Source organism: Chamaea fasciata, unplaced genomic scaffold (genome assembly GCF_029207755.1).
Source record: "Chamaea fasciata isolate MVZ Bird 193981 ecotype frontalis unplaced genomic scaffold, bChaFas1.0.hap1 SCAF_2, whole genome shotgun sequence".
NCBI lineage: Eukaryota > Metazoa > Chordata > Aves > Passeriformes > Sylviidae > Chamaea > Chamaea fasciata.
The window spans coordinates 73193348-73216123 of record NW_027094087.1 but is presented as its reverse complement, the minus strand read 5'-3'; positions in this window follow the sequence as shown (position 1 = coordinate 73216123).

Here is a 22776-nt window from a genome sequence, read left to right as displayed (position 1 = left end):
AAAAAATGGTAGAATCTAAGGATTTTCTCTTTAAAAGATCTAAGAAGATGATTAATGAGCCTTTCTGTAATAATTTGATTATGTGGACTCTAAGACTGTTAAAATCTTAATTGGACTAGTGATAAGTTCCTGGCTCACAGGAGAGGTGTGTTGCTTATGTCATAATGAGGTTCTGAGAGTTGCAAGAGCAGAAGATCGACCTTAGGGCTGGTGTCACCAAGTCCATGGCTGTGCACAGCCAGGGTGCTTACAGGGACTGCAACCTCACCCTGGCATAGCTCCTGGCATTAATAATGAAAAATCTCTTAGAGGCAATCTTGGAGAACATCTCCCATTCTCACCGTGTAGTAACTTCAGTTTATGTCTAATCCAGAGGCCAGTCATTCTGTTTTCATCTAGCCTTACACTTCCAAGCCTTTGCAGCTGAGTTATGATTACAGGTGCAATTTGCGTACTTTGGTGATAACATGATTGTATTAACATAAAGTATTGGAATGGTCTACCTGGGGAGGTGGTGGATTTACCATCTCTGCATGTGTTTAAGAAAGACTTGGTGCCATGGTTTAGTTGAGGTTAGGGTTGGTCTTGGAGGTCTCTTCCAACCTAATGATTGATTCTGTGATTCTGTGATACTGTGATACGATACAATAAGTGATCTGCTTGTTTGAAATATGTATGTTTCTTTTGCAAGTCTGTGTGGCTACAGCAGCCAAGCTTCTCATCAGAATGTTTATATAATATGAAAAAAGAGTCAAAATATTTGCATGATTGCCTTAGGAATCAAGTATTGAGGTATTTGTTTGTTTCTTTTACTAGTACCCCATGAATTATTCAAGTGTTTTCCTTTTGAAAGTATCCCAAATTTTTCAAGTTCTGTGGAGGGGATAGTAAGTGGAACCTTGGTAAGAAGAGATCTGTGCTTTACTAAAGGAATCTATCACCAGTGGCTTGCTCTACCTGTGTCTGTATAGAATTAACTAGAACGAAGGCATAGGGAAAAGACAAGTGCAGATCAACCATTTAAGCTAAGAGTAGAGTGGCTGATTCCTCTTGTGCCCCAATTCCCTCATGAGAAAACCACATTGCTGAGGAATCTAGAGCAGCTGTATCTTTATCTAGCACTGCTAAGTCATCGATCTCTCACTGCCACCAGGCTTTTATAATTTTTCTCCTAAGTGAGATAAGATGATAGTTTTTCTTCTATGCATATGCTACTTCCTTATCTTGTAAAGTCATTAATTCCCTTTCCTTATTGCTTATGAATACATCTTGAGGGCCTGACAGTCTTTTTCTAATCTTTTTCCTCTCTCTTTCCTTTCATTCTCTTCCAGAGATCTTGCTTTCTGCCTGAGGTTGTCTGAGTGTTTATGGATTATCTTCTTCTCTACAGCAAACTCTCCTTAGTTACATTAAAAAAAAAAAAAAAAAAAACCAAAAACCAACCCAAAAAAACCCCAAAAAAACCCACCCAAAAACAAAAACAAAGCATAAAAAAAACAGATCCAAAAAAGAGAAAACCCCAAACCAGACCCAAAACCAAAAAACAGAGCAGTTTTGTTAGACTGTCAGCTTTACCATATTAGTTGTCAGATTTTTATTTATTTTTTTTATTATTTTTCTAGTTAGTAAGTATTTCATGAAGAGAAATTTTGTCAGTGACCATGTATTATGGTATCAGAAAAATTTCATGCACAATTTTGTCTACAAAAGTCAGAAATTTATATTTGGAAATTTTTAACAATCAATACTTTGCCTACAGACTCAAGAACACATTTTAAAAATCCACCTAGAAATTACGATATTTGTCATCAAAATGTATTCTGAAAGTGGAATGATAGATTTCATTTTCAGTTTAAAAAATCAATGAGACTTTTTAGACCATGAATTATCTGAAAGATAGCACTCTTAATTTTAGAGACTGAAGAGAACCACATATTTCTATTTAATCCATGAGTAAAATCAAGATATGCTCACTTATGCCAAAAATCTATATGTTGATTTTATGAGCATTTAGGTTTTTTTACTATTTATCATACTTGATTATAGAAAATTTAATTGTTTCCAAAGTATTTTATTAGAACCTCTGAATGGCAGTTTTATTAGATGAGAATCAGGACACAAGGGGGCTCACTTGCTTTACTTTTCTGGATTTTCTTGTAATACTGCTATCGCTCAAAACATGGTTTTCCTTGGAATTATCCAGGATGCTTTTTATAAACCTATAAAGGTAACTGAAGGATAGGTTATTCTACTTTGAGGAAGAGAAATGTAAGCTTATAATATTTTTTATTTTTCAAAATACATATTTTTTCCTTAATTCAGCTTCCCACGATACAATTACAAAAATGAAACCCTATTCACTGATGCACATTCAATTTAAGATGTATGAAGACATTAATTTCAAAATCTTTTTTTAATGAGTTGGATGAGATTAGTCTAATCTTTGCAAACATGTTGTCTTATATGTGTGAACCTTCTTTGAACTATGATGAATTGTTCCACTTTTGGAAAATGTTAATTGCCTTTGTCAAAGTAAATAGAGTGGGTTAAAAAAGTAATTTCATTATTACCTGAGCAAGACTGACTCCTCTTTTACTTTAGTGGAATAAAACCATTACTTGACAGTTTCTTTGCCAGAGAAAAATAAGCTTTCCACTTCCTGAATTACATCTGTTTGCCTGCTTATACACTCAAGGTGATGGTTTCTTCACAAAGGAATGGATGAGGGGTTTTCTTGCATGGATCTGTTAAAACATGCAGTACTTTTGTCTCTTTTACCTCCTGTGCAGAAAGAATTGTTCTTCAATGTCTTCTTGTAGTTCAGTTTATCCTGTGCTTGCATTTCAGGCAGAATACATCTCTTATTTTCAGTAATATTGCTTTGTATCCTTATATCACCATGAAAAAGACAGAACAAATTTCCTCCCTAAATATTTCAACCTAATTTCTTCCTCAGGAGGAAGAAAATTCATCAACAAAAAACCCCTGGTTTTCCCTTTTATGCTCTTGAAGCATTAGTTGACTAATACTATCCCAAATACATTCTGACATTTTCAATGATGCTGAGAAAAGACATACAGTGAAGTGATTCTGAAACTTACACAATGAAAACAATAGTATCCATTCTAGGCATATTAGGTAAGCAGAAAAAAAATCATATTTCTGCAAAATGAAAAAAGGTGAAAGAAATGTCAAGAAAAATATTTGCAAATCTCTCAGATCAGAAGCAAGAGTTCATTTGTCCTGGTTTTGCAGAGATGTTAGAGGATTTATTAATTTTATTTTGATGATGGGTATATAAAATGTTTCTAAAATGCTGGCTCGCCTTAAGAGATGAAATTCTCTTTGAAAGAAACCAACTTCAAATAACTTACCTGTTGAGGTGCTTTTTGGTTTGAGGCATTTATTTTTGCAAAAGCTCTTAGAAGTTTTAGGTCCCTCTGGGGTCTTAAAGCTTGTGCTGAGCTGGATAAAATATTTGAAAGCAAGGAAAGAAACATAGTCTAATAACAGTAGTTACTAGGAAAGCCATGCTTCAGCCAAGGAAAACAAGCTTTGAACAGATTGTGGCTTGTTCACAAAAATGAAGGTAGGCCATTGCTTTACTCCTTTCCAGCCCCACCCTCCTGCCCAAATGAGATTAGTTCTATCAATAGAAAGTAGACATGCTGTAAATAATAGCTTTCTGATTTATATTCATTAATCCATAATATTCTACCTAAAAAGGTTCATCATTGCATTTTCCCCTCAGATATTTTCATTAGGTTCATGATACTTCTTGCTGGAAGAACGAATTCAGGTTTGTACACAATATCCTCTCTTTCTCTGCATCGCATGGATTTTGACAAGTCCATAAGCAAAAATTTACCGTTTGAAATATAATTTTGGGTTGAGGACCAAATACTGAAACTCTTACCCATGTTAGTTACCCCAGTATGGGTAAACTTTCTTTTTAAAGGTTCCACATTATAGAAAAACAATTAGTCTACACTAAAATGGTGTAGTTGAAACCATACTACTCTGTGTTTAAAACAGTCTATGACTTCTAACTGAAGTTTTTTTGGTTTAGCAAATACTATTCCATGTCCCGTCATAAAATAAGCAACATTTAGCTGATTGCTTTCATACACTTGAGTATGTCAAATGCCTGATGATAAAAAAGCCGATAGTATAACAGATTCAGTCCAAGTACCTGGAAGACTTGAAGTAGATAATACTATGGGTTTTAACTGAATCCATCTGATCTCCCCATCACATGTAGAAATAGGTTGTTAGATTATTTAATGATACATAAAAACCTTAAGCTTTCTGTAGACAACCAGAAAGTATTCTATAGATTGTTAGCAGAAATAAGATATGCATGCTGGAAGAAAAGGGATAAAATTGAAGTATTCCTGCTTTCACTTTTCCTAACTACTCACTTATCACATAATTTGACACAGAAATGTTAGTGTAGGTTATTGTCCTGATAATTCAGCAATTCCAATAAGGATTGATTTTATATACTCAGTTACACTGCTCTTGCCTCCACAGTGTTGGGCTCTAGTAAAATACATCAATTAGATTAATCCATCTGCCAGCTGAAGAAGTTGACAAGGTTAGAGGTGACAATAAGAATCTGTCACGTTTGCTTGCTTCCAGTACCATTTGTTTACAGTGTACAGATTTGGTGAGCTGAAGGCGTCTCTGCACTGCAGTGGGGCAGCCAAGCATGTCTGTGTTCAGATTCCCTTCTTAGATGGTCGACTCATAGTACAAATGGCTTGGCTTCTCCTGTGCACCGTCAGTCATGAGCTGTTCAAGCACCACTGGCTCATCAGAACACCAGGTTCCTGGAACAAAAGCAACTGTCCACTGAAGCCTTTTTGCCTGAAGCTTACCTTCCTTCCCTCATTATATGATTCCTTTTTTATTGTTTTGTTTCAGCCTCCTCTCTGGCTACTCAGAGTTAGAAGTGACTGTTACAAAGTTAGTGAGAGAAGAACTACCAGACTGGCAGTGTCAAGACAATGGAGCAGTAGGATAACTTCACTGATCTGTTGGTTTTCTTTATTGTAGAACTTAAAACAGGTTCTTAAGATTTTAGAGAATAGAACAATGTATTCTTTTTCAAAATGCACTTTTAAACAGGTTTTTCACATTTTTTAAGAACTGTCAGCCAGATTTAAGGAAAAGTTACCTATAAGAGACATGAACACTCACTGGCTGAGGTTTTCACTGGACCCCTCGAGAGTTACAAGTTTTATCTTGGTCATTCCTAATAGATATCTCTCTGTGAATTTGCAATTTTTTTTAAAAACTGTCCCTGGATCCTTTGCTATCACTGTTTTTCTTGTATACCAGTCTATTTTAAATCACTAAAACCACATGAAAAAACATTTCTAAGCTATTTATCATATTCCACTTTTGCAGTCTGTAATTCCCAAAAGTTTACTGTAGTAAAGCATGTAATGCTAATGAAAACCACTGTTCCTAGTTTTGGATTTCTAAGCAAAACCTTGTTTATGGTAATGCAAATTAAAATAAACGTAAATACATGTACTCCTTCAGTAAGTGATTGACAACTGAATTGATAGAGCTCTGTTGAAATTCAAGGCGTTACTTTATTTATCTGACCCAAGAACCTCACCTTAACAAAAAATTTCAAACCATATTATCTTTTTAATTCCTCTTACCACCTAAGAATGATATCAGAAGGCAAGTAAACAGAGTGAAGTCGAGTAGAAAAATTTCTGAGTTAGTGAAGAGCTGGCATGTATTAAAGACATTGTACAAGAAAGTCTGGATCATCTCCTACCTGAAGTCTACATATTTATCTCTATTGTGAATATGAAATTGTGCCGCACCCTTTTAAGCCTTCCTTATAAATTGAACTTAAAGATTTCAACTCGTTGTTATTTAAATGTAGCTATAGTATTTACAGGACTAAGTTGCCACAAAGATTAAGTGTTTCGGAATCATTGCAAAACGTCTTTGTACACAGCTGTATAGATGTGCCTGAAGTGTGTTTGGTTTGAACTTCAATGTTATTTTTACACACTTCCATATAATGAAGAGTGTCAGGGCTGTATAAAAAAACTATCTAATGAAATATTCTTGGTTGAAAAATAATTTTAGAGCATCTAAATAACATCATGCTCCTATGCCAGATGGTGAAATCTATGTCATATAATTCTCTATTTAACTGTGTGTTATATTGCAGCTTTGAATAAACTGGCATGTGGGAGGCTGGTTGAAGCCCATCATCCAGAAGTATAAAACCAGTTATTTTAGGGAAGTGTTATGGGAAAAACTATTGAATGTTTCTCAAAACATAAAGGTTAAAACTGTCAGTTATATGCAACAGGTTGACCGTGTCATTAGAATTCTATAGTGATGTCTTAGAGATATTTTGGCAGTATATCAAAGAGTGAAGAAATAGTGATTGAATATGCAGAATTTTGGAAACTGTCTACAGCCTAAGCTGCTATATTGAAAACAACTTCCACGTGCCTGCCAGGATTTAAAAAAGAAGTATTGTGAAGAACCGAACTGCAGTCATTGATGAAACAGTCTGAAGTAATTGTAGGGTATTGCAGCATAACAGAGCAAACTTGTGCAGTTTATGGATTTAGAATTCTGTAGTTGCAGTGGACATCAAATACAGCATTAGAGCAAAGTACGATTTACAGACCTTGGATCATATGAACTTCAAAATGGTGCTGACTTAGCACTTGATATTAAGGATTCCATACCTTGAAAGGGAATTATTATTTTTTTTTTAAAGGACTAGATCAACATTTAGAATCTTTCTAGTTGTAGTATGCTCCGGTAATTCATCAATGTGTAAGAATAAAAACAGTTTTCAATTCTGAATGGAGATATAAAAACAAAATATAACTTTGTTCATTATTATAGTGTTTTTGTCTCCATATTAAATTTTGGATATATTTCTACCTACTATTTATAATGGAGGTGGATCAATACTTTAATGCAGACCCATGGAATACTCTAGTATGTGCATGCAGTATGCTATTTCTTTGACCAGACAATCCTTTTTATGCATCAGGCTGGAAGGACACTTCCCAAACTTGCAGTTTAACACTGTTTGAAATGTTCTTTGACAAGCTGTGGTTCTAGAAGGCATCATCATTTAGCACTATGGTATTTAACTTTTCTTGTGGGTATATGAGTAAATTATTAAGCTTGCAGTCATACTATTTGTAGAAAGTTTTTTGCTTACCTAAAAGCCTCCAAGTGAAAAATTAATTTAAGAGAGTAGAAGTTTTACTCCGTGGTTCAGGCACCTTGAGCAGGGTAATCCTGGTTGTACATACAAACTGGGGAATGACAGGCTGGAGAGCAGCCCCACTGCAAGGAGCAGGTCCCTTTCAACCTGTGATAGTCTTTGATTCATACAAGGTCTACTTTGCTTTTCTTGTTAAAGAATACATATTTACTTGAAGAAATTCTATCCTGTGCTGAGCAGGAAAGGTGACTACATTAAGCTTAGCAATAGATTTTTAGCTTCTGGCTGCTTCTTCCTCCCTCCCTCCTCTCCCTGCCGTTCCATTTCTAATAATGGCTTTAGAATACCTAGCTAGATGTAGGTAAATAACTGCAGCATCAAGGAAGAGAATTCAGTGTTTGAGCTAGAAAATTCACCTTCTTTCTACAGTCTGTTCAGTGATGTATAATCTGATATTTTCTTGTCTTGACAGATAAGTGAAAATGATTTGAGTCCCAAAAAATATTTTGGCCCGTGATATTAGCTTAGTCAACTCATACCGGGTGTTATACTCCATAAAATTGACGTTATTCAGTGAATTATCTCATTGTTTTGTTACCAAAACTTTATATTATTTGAATAGATATTAAGAATTGGTCTTTCCAGAAATGGTAAACAGTATGTTGTTTACATGTGCAGTGACTCAACAGTAGTCAGCAACTGATGATTCATTACCATATGCTACAATTTCCACAATTGCTGGGGATTATTAGTAGAGAATTTTGATCCAATCTTAAAAGACAACTTACGAGTTTGTGAATATTCTGAAGGCGAAGACACCAGGCAGGATTCATCTTACTTGGCTTTCAACATCTACAGCTGAGATGTCTGCCCTTAGCTCCATTTCTGTTTAACTGAGAGAAATAAGCGCATCTGTTGCATAGTTCATCTGATCAAATTTAGCTGATCCCCCTAAAATGAGATGAGTTGTACTGTAGAAGTTGTAATTGCTCCTCATGTTCTATAAAAGGGAATCTACACAGATGATCTGAGATATACTGTCTGCACTAAAATGGAAATAGAAACCCTCTTCCCCCTCCCACTACAATGCTGAGGAGTTTGCCCTTTCAGTTCACAAACACTGAAAGTCTCTCCTCCAGTTCAGGCTTCCCTTGTCCTCCATTCCTTCATTAACTTTCTCGTAGATGGTTCAAAGCCACAACTTGAAAACTACCTCATACACGGAGATGGTAACATTTCAGCGATGAGCACAACTTCTGGATCAGTTTTTACTGTGTAGCCTATGTGTGATGGAGATGTCTCTGCACTTGTTGGTTCCAAAGTTCTGCTAGAGAGGAATAAATATTATTGAAGATATTTCTAGGCTATGGAGATGGAGCGTGGTTGATCTGTCCAACCGTATGTGAGGTAGTAGCATTTTAATCCACAGAAACTCTGCCCTTTTTATTCATGTGCTGCTACGGTGGAAGTCACTAGCACTCAACCTTTTATTTCTCTTGCCAGGAAAATGCATTGAGCCTGTCTGGGAAGGAGTTAACTTTCCTCATAGCAGCACTTACACTGCTGTGCTTTATGCTAGTCACTAACTGGAACAATGTTGGTAACATGCCAGTGTTTTGGAGACTGCTGAGCAGCGTTGCACATACCAACATCCGTGCTGTCTTCTAACTTGCTCTCCCATGGCCTGTAGGCTGAGGGTGAGCAAGGCTGAGAGGGAGCACAGCTGGAGCAGCTGACCCAAGCTGACCAGAGAGGTGCTCCTTACCACACAACATTGTGCCCAGCATGAAGCATTAAGAGACAGAAGGAATGGAGTGGGCATTTTAGTGAGGCACTTGTCATTAAGGTATTTGTCTTTTGGAGCAACTGCTATGCATATTGAGACCCTGCTTCCTAGGAAATGACTGCGGAAATAGAGAATTAATCTCTTCCTCCTTTGCTTCTCAGCACTGCTTTTTCTTTACTTTGTTACACTGCTTTTGTCTCAAGGATTTTTTTCTCCTTTGTCCTGCTGAGAAGGAGGAGGGACAGAGCAGCTTGGTGAATACCTGATATCCCACCAAGATGAACCCACTGCAGGATCCAAAATTTGTTACTCAGTTTTCAAAGAGAAGAAGAGGATGATTTTGCTAGGGAAAAAAATATTAGCTGCAAATTGTTTATTCAACTTTAATTTTCAGATGAAACAGGAATGAATCATTTAAGCTCTCACAAATTTTAAGCTGTCTTAAAGCCGTGGACACTTAAAAGTTTGTTCTTTTTAAATATCTATGTTTAATTAATACCCATCTTTTACATATATATCATAAATGGCTGGCTTCTTTTTATTTGAAACTATTCCCCAAGTTTATTACTTTCTAGTGAAAAAGTGAAAGATTATCTTTCATATGTTAAAATAAACTGAAATTGATGACCCTGTGACATATAAATGGAAGCAAAACAGAAAACCTGGTTCTGAAAGTTGCTTCGTAAATAATTCATGACTTTTCTAGAAATAGTCCATGAGCTTTTTACATTTTGTAAGCCCTAAAGTTTTTATTATCACAAGTTCTATACTGCTGCAGTTGTAAACTACTTCTGCAAATATATAAAAAATACAGTTGGAAGGCCAGTAAAAGCAGGCATCTTTGCCCCACAATGCACATTTTCTTCTTTTTATGTTGTATTCTCAGGCATTTTTAATTATCTGAAACATTCAACATGGTACCTGATATGTTTGTTAACTAACTAATTAGGAAAAAACCAAACCAAACCAAACAAAAAAACCCTAAACAAAAACCAAAAAAAAGAGGCGTTGCCTGCATCTTGAGAAAGGTTTAGAGCTGATAGATTTTCACTAAGAATTCACAAGAATTAAATAAATTCAATTATTTTTTGGGTTCTTTCTCCTTATGTAGCATATGTAAAGTTATGGCATAACTCTGGGGACTGGTCACCCACTTTGTGTTATACCTCTTTTCCATTGATTGTGATGATTCAAAGCTTAATTTTTGTTTCACAGTTACAACTGAGAAGACGAACACTTTCTGACATACATGACACAGTTCTCATATTATTTTCAAATGAAATAGCAATAAAAGCTTCCCACAAGAATTCATTGTCTCTCAGTAATTTAACTAGAGAAATTTTGTCAGAGTATTTTCAGAAATCAAACCTATAGGAGGGGAAGAGAAAAATCATGATGTTGAGGGATTTTTTTTGTTTTTTTTTCTAGTTTTGGTTGTTTTTAAAGAAAACTTTTCTTCCCCCCTTATTTCCCAGTTCTGGTTTACAGCAGAAAAGTTTGAAAAAAAACCCCAGTGGAATTATTAGTGCTTTTTGGAAGCAGTAGTAATAATACGAAATATCATACTCACTTGATACATGCAAAACTGGGAATTACACTTAATCAGGGTCTCAAATTTAAACTCAACAATACTGGGGCACATGTGCAATTCACATGAGGATTCAGGAACAACACTTCAATGTCCAAATGTGTTTAACTTGGGAACCCAACTTTTGCATGTTGTTCAAACTTACAGAAGACATCCCATATTTTCAGACAGAGAGTTATAAAATATTTTCTTTTTTTTCCACAGTCTTGTCAGAGAGTAAGCCAAACTTCCCACTCTAAGAGAGTAATATGAAATTATGTAGTCAATAAACAAGGAAAATAAAAAGAAAGAAAAAGGAAAAAATAGTTCTATGAAAAAAAATTCTATACTTTCCTTATATATGGTTGTGTCCTAGATCTCAAAGTCAGTCTCCACTGGTTTACGTTGTGGCAGGCTTGGTTTTCTAGTTTCCTTTTACAGTCTCCTTTTACTTCTATTTCAATATTTTTTTTTAATCTTCCCTCGACCCAATCTCTTCTGCTTTGACAATATTTCACTTCAGAGCATTCAGATATTTTTTTTTTTATTTTTGACTTATACATAGAGACAATTGAGACATGCACACTGTCTACCATTTTCAGAGTAATGTCTACCATTTTTAATAGTGAAACTCTTCAAGCACTAAGAGTATTTTTGAATCAATCTTGGACTTCAGTTCACTCATATCTTTTAAACGTGTTCTTAAATTCATCTTTATTAAGTAAAGCACAATAACCAATTACTAAGCTGCTGCTGGTTTCAGAAGGAATTGAGTACACACCCCAAATAAATGGTAAAATTAATGCCTAAATTTCTGGATTAGGATATTAACAGAATGGAAAAACATGATCAAATCCTCACTCTCGGTAAATATTCACACCATCCTGCAGAGAGACCTTGCAAATTAGAGGACAGGACAATCACCAACCATATGACGTTCAACAAGGGAAAATGCCAGATTTTGCACCTGGGATGGAGAAACCCTGGATGTACAGACTGGGGAATGAGATGCTGGAAAGGAGTGCTGCTGAAAGGGACCAGGGAGTCCTGATCACTGGAAAGTAGAATGTGAGTCAGCAATACCCTGGCAGCCAGGAGGGCGAAGCCTGTTTTGGGGGCATCAGGCCCAGCATCACCAGCTTGGATGGGGAGAGGATTGTCCTGCTCTGCTCTGCACAGGAGCAGCCTCACCTTGAGTGCTCTGTGCAGGTTTGGGTGTCACGACATAAGAAAGACCTTAAACTATTAGCATCGAAAGGAGCCGCAAACATGGGGAAGGGCCTTGAGGAAAAGCTATATGACAAGTGGCTGAGGTAATTTGCTCTATTCAGCCTCGAAAAGAGGAGACTGAGCGGAGACCTCATTGCAATCTCCAACTTCCTTATGAGGTGAGGAGGGGGGGCAGACACTGATTTCTTCTCTGTGGTAACCAGTGACAGGACTTGAGGGAATGGCCTGAAGTTGTGTCAGGGGATGTTTAGACTACATATTAAAAGAAAGTTCTTTACCCTGGGAGTGGTTGGGCACTGAACAGGCTCCCCAGGGAAGTGTCACAGCACCAAGCCTGACAGAGCTCAAGATGTGTTTGGACAATGCTCTCAGGCACATGGTGTGATTCTTGGGGATGTCGCTGTACAGGGCCAGGAGTTGGACTTCAATGATTCTTGAGGGTCCCTTCCAACTCAGCTTATTCTGTGATTCTGTGACTCAGAAATACATGGTCTAATTTCATACTCTTCAATGTGAAGAACTGTCAGGGGATTACTTTATAGGTTGTCTGCCTTGCCCTCTTGATAATTCCTCGGGCTAAACTTCTATGCTTTCTCACAGTATTCAATGTCAGAGCAGCTGACTCAGAGCATCTATAGAGACATCTTACTGCTCTCCCAAAAGAAGCATGGAACCATTAAACTCTCCTTTACCATATACGTGCACAAAAATGATGACGCATTTGCAGATACAAAAAAACAGGGCTTCTCCTGTTCATTATTATAATCAAAGTGATTGCTTGTGCTTCCTTTTTGGTTTAGTATATTCACTATTACCTCTAAGCAAAACTTTAGTATTCATTTTCTGGTCATAGATGCACTGGAACAACACAAGGAAAATTCTTATCAATTCCAAATTGCTGAAGTAGAGAGAATGACTGAAATATATCCACAAATGGCAACTCCAGAAGACTTTTTCTGTACTATCTCATCAGTAAGGCATATAATGATAAAATCAGTGCTCTTCCTCCTTGCTTTAAAGTAAGTATGACATTTGATCATGTGGGTGTGGCGTTGATCTAAGAGTTTATTGCATGGCTAATTTAGGTATGTCCAGAACATAGACTCCATTAGCTGGCATTACTTGCTCTGAAATATCATTTCTTTGGACCTGATTTTCTAGAATTAATTTTGTTAGAAGAGTCAAATTTTGTTCAAATTCATTCAATCTGACTTTTCTATTCTTTTGCTCTTTACCTTTCTTATCAATGTTTTGCCATCAGAAAGTTTATTGTTATTATGTTTTCTACCTTGACAACAGTGAAAATGTATTTACTGCTCTGGAACCCAGGGAAATCACATACTGATGAAGAATTTGCATGGGTGGCTGTTGTAGAGATAGCAGTCCATTCTCAGAACTTTTCCACATAATGAATACTGAATACTTTAAAATAATTTTTTAATCAGTAAAATGTTCTCTACTAAGTTTTATCAATGCCTTAAAATGTCTTACTGTGTCTTTGCTTATGTGAGAAGCTTTTAATGCTTCTGAAAAAGGCAATATCATGGGAAGCCCTCCAAAAATAAAATTATAAGAGGAGACAGAAAGGGAAGAGTGAGTCTGAATAACAGGTAGTAGTAAAAATAGGCTGGAGATATAGATAGATAGATAGATAGATAGATAGATAGATAGATAGATAGATAGATAGATTCTTGAAAGTCAAATTGATATATTTTACAGTCATCTAGAGAGGAAAGGGTAAAGTAATGTCCAGGAAGAAGGCAAGGACACAGGGTCAATATATCATGGTATATTTCAGGCAACTTACAGAGTAGCCTGAAAAAAAGGACGAAGGGTCTTTTTTAATGTATGATGATTATCCTCTGGAAAGTGTGTTCAAGTTTTCTTCTACAGAAACTAAGGTGCAGAAATAGTCTGCAAGGACCTGTGTCTTTCCCTATTTTGGAGCCAGTATCTCTATGAGGCAAATACTGAAGAACTAAAAAGCAACCCTAATTCTGGTGATAAGATGTTTATTTCTACAATTTATAGAAAGCGCAGACAAGTGTATATGAGAAAGCAAGAACAAGTGAAATCATAGAAGGCAAAGAAATCATGTTTATCTAAATGATTTTAACAAAGCAGGAATCTCCAAATACTAACATTTTAGTTGCCGCTGATTTTTAATAGAATGCATTGCAACATTTTCCAGGAGACTTCAGCTTTGATTATAGAAAAAGCTGAAATGCAACCCAGAGAAGTCTGAAGAGATATAAAAAGACAATGGAGGCCAATTTAGATTGGAACATTAAAAGTAATATCAAGCTGCAGACTTTTAAAAATTTAAAAAATATACTAGTGGGGAAGATTAGTACAGAACTAAAAATTAAAAATAAAAAACTAGTTCCAAATTATAAAGAATAACGAATGCATCATTGCAAGACATTGTATGCCATGTAATTATGGTTTCTTCAAATATATATACAGTAAATGGCATATGTGATATTTTCCCTATTTTAAATGTCAAGAAAATGGATTGACAAAGAAAAGACAAAGAACTGACAAATCTGTCAACTAAATATATATATTTTACAGAGTAAGAAAGTAGCAAATGTCTCTGCTAAGAGGTATGTTCTTCTCTCATGCTGTGGGTCTCCAATTAAGACAATATTTCTTGGAGCTGCCAAAGAAAATATTAGAACACTCCTTTGTGTGCATATTGGCATTCAGGGCCTGGGACAATCAAAGATCAGGTGTATGTAGAAGATGACATGGAATTCACTATTTCCTCCCCTTTCTCATGTCACAGCTGGTAGTTCTTGGAGAAACATTTTAAGATCACCCTGATTCACAGCTGAGAAGTGCAGTTCAGTTTTTTAATGTGAAATAGAACACGCTCATACAAGTTTGTGGACGATAAGAAACATTAAAAATGTCAATGAAACAGCAATACAATTAAAGAAATGCAAAAGATCAGAAATTAAAGCAACATAATATTTTTTTGGAAAAGAAGACTTTGGGACATAATTATTAATTATGGGGCATAATTAATTCTAAACCACTGGTATTCGGTACAAAAATAGGAATGAAAAATTTGGAATGAGGAAACATGAAAAAATCTTCAGGGTCCGTACAAGTGCACATTTGTATCAGAAAAAGGACATGATGATTATTCATCTTCTATAAAGGTACAGAGTCACAGAATCACAAAATGACTGAGGCTGGGAGGGGTCTCTGGAGGTCAGCCCTTTTCTCAAGCAAACCCAGCACTCTCAACCTTTCTTCATATGAGAGATGTTCTAGCCCCTAAGTCATCCTGTTTGCTATTCTAACACAGAACTGAATTTCTAGCATAGAACTGAAATGATTTCCTCCAGCTGAATGCATCTATTTCCCACCTGATTCCAGAATGATACTGACAATTTAGGCAGAGTTCAGAGTACAAGAAAATAATCACTATCAGTGGAGTAGAAACTGACTTCTGAGGAGTTAACTTTGAGAAAAGAGTAAGACTTCTTAGCATCTACAAATATTCAGAAGACAAAATTCAAGGAAGAAAGTGGAATGATTTAGGGTGATAAATGAAGATTAATATGAAATAACAGGGAGAAACAAGGGGCAGAAAAAATTAGAATGAAGAGTACAAAAATTCCTGATAGAGTGAAATCAATCTCTGGGCTAACTTTCTAAGGAAGTCACTGATCAGAATCATCAGAAACTGATTTGTTTGGGACTATTATTACTGCTTTGAACAAAATGTATGAGACCTTTCAAGCATCAGTGGCACAATAGCAGTGCAATACATTAGGTGATTTAGTGAGTCTTTTATCTTTCTTTTTAATTGTTTTGTTACCTCACTCTCTGTTTACAATAACATGTTTTCCAAAGTAAAATACTCTTCAGTATTACATATGATTCATTATGGATAAATACATAAGAGAATGATAAAATAATAATCCAGACCTATGCATTCTATTATGATGTAAACATGAAGTTGCCTTGTGAAAGCTACTAGTTACGAGAAGTGGCCAATGCATTTTCATAGTATTAAAAAAACCCCAAACAACAAATTATTTCATCTTCAATAAGATTCACTGTATCTAGTTTCCAACAAATTCCTGTTATTTGTTCTCTAGAAATATACTAATATCCTCAGGCTTGTCCATTTGCAACAGTCCATTGTCAATGTCCATAACTGTTCTCTTGTCAGTTTTGATCTTGTCTCCTTCTGGCCTGTTCCTCTGGTGTGTCTTTGTAACATCTGCTCCAGATGAGGATCCATGATCTTACATGTTAGGAAGAAACTCTTTAGAGGGTTCTGAGACACTGAAGGAGGGGAGTCCAGAGGCTGGAAGTGCTCAAGGCTGGGTTGGATGGGGTCCTGAGCCACCTGATCTAGCGGGTGGCATCCCTGCCCATCACAGAGGGTTTGGAACTGATTTTTAAGGATCTTTCCAAGCCAAACCACTCTATGATTCTGTCATCATATTCCTTGGGTTCCTATCTTTTCTTCCAATCTTTCCTTCCTGTCCTGGGCAATAATAAACTACCCTCATACCCAGTGCTTCACCTTCCAGTATCACACACCCTAACTAGAGATGTCTTGAATGGACAAAAAGCACTGTAGAAAGTGCAGACATTTTGCAGCTTTGCAAGGATTGGGTGGCTGGAACAAATGGATTTGTCTTGTTTGCTTGCATGTTATCCATGAAAGACAGCTGAGATTTTCACATGGAAACATATGCTGCATAAGAGCCACATTTCCCCATTCCTTTTTTTCCTTTGGCAAATATTGTATGTTTAGTGAGTTATCTCTGGTTTTATCTGTAGGAATATGAGTTATTTCCATTAGGACTAAAGATTGGATCACTAAAATCTTTTTCTCACCTTTGAACTGCGTGTTTGCCACACTGCAAATAATGTCACATAAGGAATACTACAGGTGTGCTCCTTCCTTCCTTCCTTCCTTCCTTCCTTCCTTCCTTCCTTCCTTCCTTCCTTCCTTCCTTCCTTCCTTCCTTCCTTCCTTCCTTCCTTCCTTCCTTCCTTCCTTCCTTCCTTCCTTCCTTCCTTCCTTCCTTCCTTCCTTCCTTCCTTCCTTCCTTCCTTCCTTCCTTCCTTCCTTCCTTCCTTCCTTCCTTCCTTCCTTCCTTCCCTGTCCCAAACAGCTGTAAAGACAGACTCCATCTCTGATTCACAGATAGGTCTGCCAGATTCACTAGCTAGACATATATATATATATATATATATATATATATGTATACATGTGTATATGTGTATATGTGTATATGTGTATATGTGTATATGTGTATATGTGTATATATGTATATATGTATATATGTATATAAAATGCTATATATATGGTATCAGTGGATCAGTCAAGGCTACTGACCCACCCAGATTTAAAAAAAGAAACCATAATTCCTGTAGGTAACATTTTATTTTCTAATTCTGCAAAACAGTTTCTTTCTGTTTATTGACAGGTATGAATACTTCATATAGATTCATAGGAGGTGATAAACCCTTCATTGTATTTCTGTAATTATTTAAAAGTTGCTTTGCTTATTTTCAGGCTAGGGATATACCCCTTACAAAACCAATGCTGAAATGAAAGCAAAGAGTTTGTTGGACCTTGAATCCATTTAACGGTATATATATTCAGCTATAGTGTTTTTGGTGCTATCTATGTTACTGGAAATTACACTTTTAACTGATAAAGCTTCCTATTACACAGAAGGTAATAAACAAAGTGGAGTGAAAAAGCATATTTTCTGTTAGAGTAGTTAATACAGACTAAATAAAAAGATAAAGTGGATCTCTGTCAAGCACCTTGGGCTAGAAGATTAAAGAACATGAGACCTCTCTCCCCAATTTACAGTGGTGAAGGCATGATTGTGTTGATTTATTTTCTGAGTGAAAAATGAAAGTACTATATAGAAACAGAATTTAATTTTTTGTGAGATAGACTAAAGTACTTCATAAAAAAGGAGAGATTCTCTGTGAGAGAAGGAAACTGATTGCTTTCCAGCTATAGAAAAGCAGTAGTGCTAGTGAGAACATTATAAGAATCTCCACTCACACTCCTGAGAGTTTACTAATTCTTTATGTAGCTGTGGTGAGGGTGGCTGCATGGCTATATAACAGCCATTGAAACTTTTAAAATTGAGATTTTGAAGCCCAGACACATTTACTGGATCAAGAGTTCAGACAGGTCTCTGACTTAACCAATGCACATTACTTACTTGATTCCCTATTTAGGTGAGCACTTAGGTTGAAAATTTCACCTTTTCTTTTTGTATGGTGAAACCATGTTCAGAATTATTAACCATATTCAAACTAAAAAGTCTGTAGTCCATCATAAGCATTTCCCATGTTTAATCATAAATGGTTTTCTAGGAGAAAAGAGTAGGTTTTTCCCTAAAAGCCAGACCAGAAAAAAATAAAAGGAAGTTGAATTTATACATAATTAAAGGTAGAACATTTTGTGTTGTAGCTGGTGTTTTTTTACTGTAATTGTGTTCAAAACTGGGCTGGACACCCTGAGGCAAGGAGAAGAAAGAAATTTCTTTAGCTGATACTTTAGCTGATAGTCTCTAAGAGGCCAAATAAATTTTACTCTATTTGTGAGGTCTTGATACAAACCTGAGTTAAGAAAAGGGCTTATCTGCAGACTTGTAAAGTCCTTTCTCATGAGGACATAAATTATGCTTGCTGTATGCATAAACAGATCTTCTAAGTGTCTGTTTGAAATGAAAAAAAAGCCCACCTGTTTGGTTTGGTGAATAACTTCTCCTTTTTCATGAGTGATATGTGCAAATTACCATTATGATCAGATCTGTTGTTAAAATTTTGGAGTTCTTTAAGACCAACTTCCATTGGTTCTCAAAAATTGTAAGAATTTAAATAGATCTTATCTTTATTTTATACATGCATAATGGTAAAATTTAATATCCATATATTTATATTAAAATTTGATATTTTTTATCCACATTTTTATAGAAATTCAGAGCATTAGGCTACTTGCTATGTTATTGAGGAGTGGCAAATACCTGATCAAGATTTTTTTCTTTTTTGCCTAAAAACGAAAAGAAAAGAATACCCTAAACAAACCCAAATCCATAATCTTTGTTTCCACTGTTCTCTTGTCTACAATTTGAGCAACATATGAATGAAAGGCAGAAATGCACTTCAAGATATTATCTAACCCAAGCCCAGGCATAAATTCTGGATCACTACAGTCACTGTCAGAGACATTTGACTTATCTGGCCCTTAAAAATGTCTTGTAAAGAAGATTGAGATTGGCTCTACCAGTAGTACTTCAGTACCCTTTCCATCATAGTTTTTTCCTGTAGTTTTCCATAAGCCTTCACTACTATCTGTCATTGGAACACAGGTGTTGTCAGCCTGGGCTCAGAAAAAGTATGGATTGACTCCTCATGCTCTAATATCTCTTTGAAAACAGTATGAGCATGGGAATGAGATTTTCAGCCAGAATAATAGAGTTCATATCCAGATAGCCTCATAAGGGAGTCACCTGAGTAAGCATATCTGTCTAGTATCATTATTGATGCCCTAATAGTTCTGAGGCATCTGCAGACGTTTGAAAGGTAAAATACAGAACCTGGGTAAGACCTGTGGCTTTCTTGATGGCAGCAGGTGACCAGACAGGATGCAATAAAGTACACAAAATATATAAGAAATCAATTTTTTGAGAACCAAGTCTTGCCTACAATATCTAAAATACAATTACCTATGAGGCTGGGAGTCCAGCTTAATGGAGCTTAGAGATGTGTCTGTCGTGAGGCTGGTCAACACTGGGTGCATTGGTGATCTCCACTAATTATAGTGTACATCTACATGCTGAGGTCACACGTTGCAACAGCTATTGAATTCTGTGCAATTCTACTCAATTGAACTGGAAAGCCAATATTCAGAACTCTGCTGTGCCTGTGAAAGATTATGAACATGGATGTAGGTTTTCTGAGAAAAAAGACATAAATATTACCAATAGAAATCACAACTTTTCCAATAAAGTTTTTTATGCACCAACTGACATAAGAGATGAAAGTTTAAATGATTGCTACAAATCACCTGAAATGAAAACATTGCAGGTGAAGATAATATCCCTAAGGCCCCGTCTGTAGATTCTACTGAACAACTGGTGCTAAAAGAAAAAAATTGAATTATGCAAAATAGCGGGTTATTTTGTGCTGACTATGATAACTGTTGAATGACTGTTCCTAATAATATTCCAACAATTCTCTCCACCTCTTCTGAGCAAATGCAATTGTCATTTGCAGGTAGAAGAGATACCTACTGTAATAAGCAGGTGCTTATTTTGTGTCTTCTATAGTAAGAAAGTCCAGTTATTTCAGGAGAAAAAAAAAATCAGGAGGGGGAAAAAAAAAGAAAGAATAAAAAAACCAGAGCAAAACAAAAAAACCCAAACCAAATCAAACCAAAAACCCCAAATCAACAAACAAAACACCCCCTCCCCCAAAACAAACAAGCAAACAACTACAAAAAAACTATCAAAAATTCTACAGAGGTTCTATAGAAACTGCCTGGAATAAATAATAAAGAAAATCCTCATAATTTTACAAAGACTTTGCAATTTAATAGACTCAGTAGCCCTTAAATTACATGGAAGTGTGTATAGAACAGCTCTAAATAAAACATAATAATTTAAGATGTAATTTATGCGGGACTGCATGTGCTTGACTGATAAGAGAATTACAGGATTGATAAAAATTATAGGACACATGCTCTTTTATTGAAACACATCTTACTGAAAAGAAAAGGCTTTATGGTTAAGAGTCCTAAACAGAGCAATAATTAAGCCTAATTAAGCCTTGCTTCACTGCATAATATGAAAACTAATAACCCCACCTACCCCACTTTATCCGAGGTGTGAAATATTACTGTAGACTTAACTCCAGACATGTACCACCATCCCTGCCCTGAATGAGTAGCTAGAGATGTGAGGAGACTGAGGTCTGTGTGTCACTCACTATAATTAGCAACTAATAATTACTAGTCTTCACACTTACAAATCAATTAAAAATCTGTAATGACTGTAAGTTACAGAGATAAAGATGTCAGGAGGTTTTTAAAACTAGAAGTTCTTACTGTAATCATTCTCAATAAGTTTGATGTTATATGTATGACTATATATGAAATTCTCTTTGATATCTGATACAGGTTAATCTTGGATACCTTCAATAGATGCTTTTTAAGTTTGAAGGTATTTTGAAGCTAGTTAACTTCACAGAATTCAGTTCAGTAACATTAGACAATTTTCATAATTGTTTTAAAGTTTTTAAAAGAACTGATTTCTATAAAGTTTCCAAAAATATTTCTTGCGTGAATACTAAGAATTTTGAAGTTACATTTACAGGCATCTGAGAACAAAAATCATAAAAAAAAAAATTGGTTCTTCATAAAACCAATGGCAGTTGTCAGTACTCAGGTATTCTTATTGATCCATTATATATCCTTTATATGGTTCCTTATAACTTTATCTCTCTTTTTTTTTTTTTTTCAAATTGTGTTCCATTTTTCTCTTTATAAATTCATTGAGACTGGCTGTATTTCTAGTACAGGATTTAGGCTAGTTTCTGTTAAGTTCCTAATCTTTGACACAAAGAAAACATAAAAATCTTAGTTATCAAATCCAAAAGACTGTTGGTAGCTTTTTAAAGACTTTTATAATAAATTGGCCAAGCAGGACCAGAAGTAGACAGGCCTGGCATTTTGGGGGATCAGGCATCATCACAGTAATTCCTAACATGTGGATTGGGTGTCTGTCATCCCTCAAGAAAGAACTATCACTAGAAAGGGAACTTTACAGCACTTCTCAGTAATTTCCACTCTGGGTCAGTAGCTGTGCCTCTGCTATATGTATATTACTCCACCTTCATCTGGCATGCAAATCATGCATATGTATAAATATGCAAAATAGTTTAATACTGTAAAAGTGTTAGATTGCCTCTTAATGTTTGTTGAGTTGCATTTTCAATGGCTAGAACTTAAATCAGTTTTGACATGTCAGCCACCTATTTTCTTCTTGCATTTAACCATATGGAATCCTAACAAGGAGCAGATGAGGTCACTTGGATCCTTCGTCTTGGAGAAAAGGACACTGAGGGAAGACATCATTGCAGCCTACAATCTCTTTGTCAGGGGACAAGGGAATTAAAACTTCCTAATGATTACAGTTAAGTAACAATAGAAGATACCTGTTGAAGCACCAAAAATTTTTGGACTGGTAAAAGTATTTTAAGTTAAAAGTGTCAGAGGCATGGTTTGTAAATATCAGTGATGCAAATAATTTCTGACAGTATCTTAAATAAATCTATCTAGTGTCCAAATTGTAGCAATTTAAATTAAAGGTTTTCTTTCTTTATTTTTCATTTCAGTGGGATCAAGCATGTCTTTGAGAACATCAGAAAATTTTGAAAACGTACTTCCCAGTTTTATAAGAAATCGTCTTGGACTTGGTATGCTGACAGAAACTCAGACTGCTCTAAGATGAATTACAAAACAAGTATGTTGGGTAGCTCCAGATTTAGTGTCAATGAAATTAGGGTGAAAAGAATCTATAGGGAGAGGTAAATATGCACAAAAATCCTTCTAGCTAGAGCTACAATAAGCACAGAAGGATTAAAACAAAGAGCTGGAAGCAGAGACAGGATAGAGAAGGAAAGGATGCTCCTTCCATTTTACCCCAAATACTAGGTTAGATGGTGTTATGCTACTCCTTGCTATGAATAGAACATTTTTATATTGTACTAATTAATTTAGCAAGTGTTTCTGCTTGACTTCAAAAATCATGGGGGTCTGGAGAAAATGATAAGACAAAAGGTTCCCACTGAAATGTGCACAGGATGATAGCAGTATGAAAAGAGCAGGGACTCTTCCTAAAGGAAAGATCCTTTCACTTTTTTCCAGTCTAAACTTACTTCTTACAGACTTGGCACGGAAGA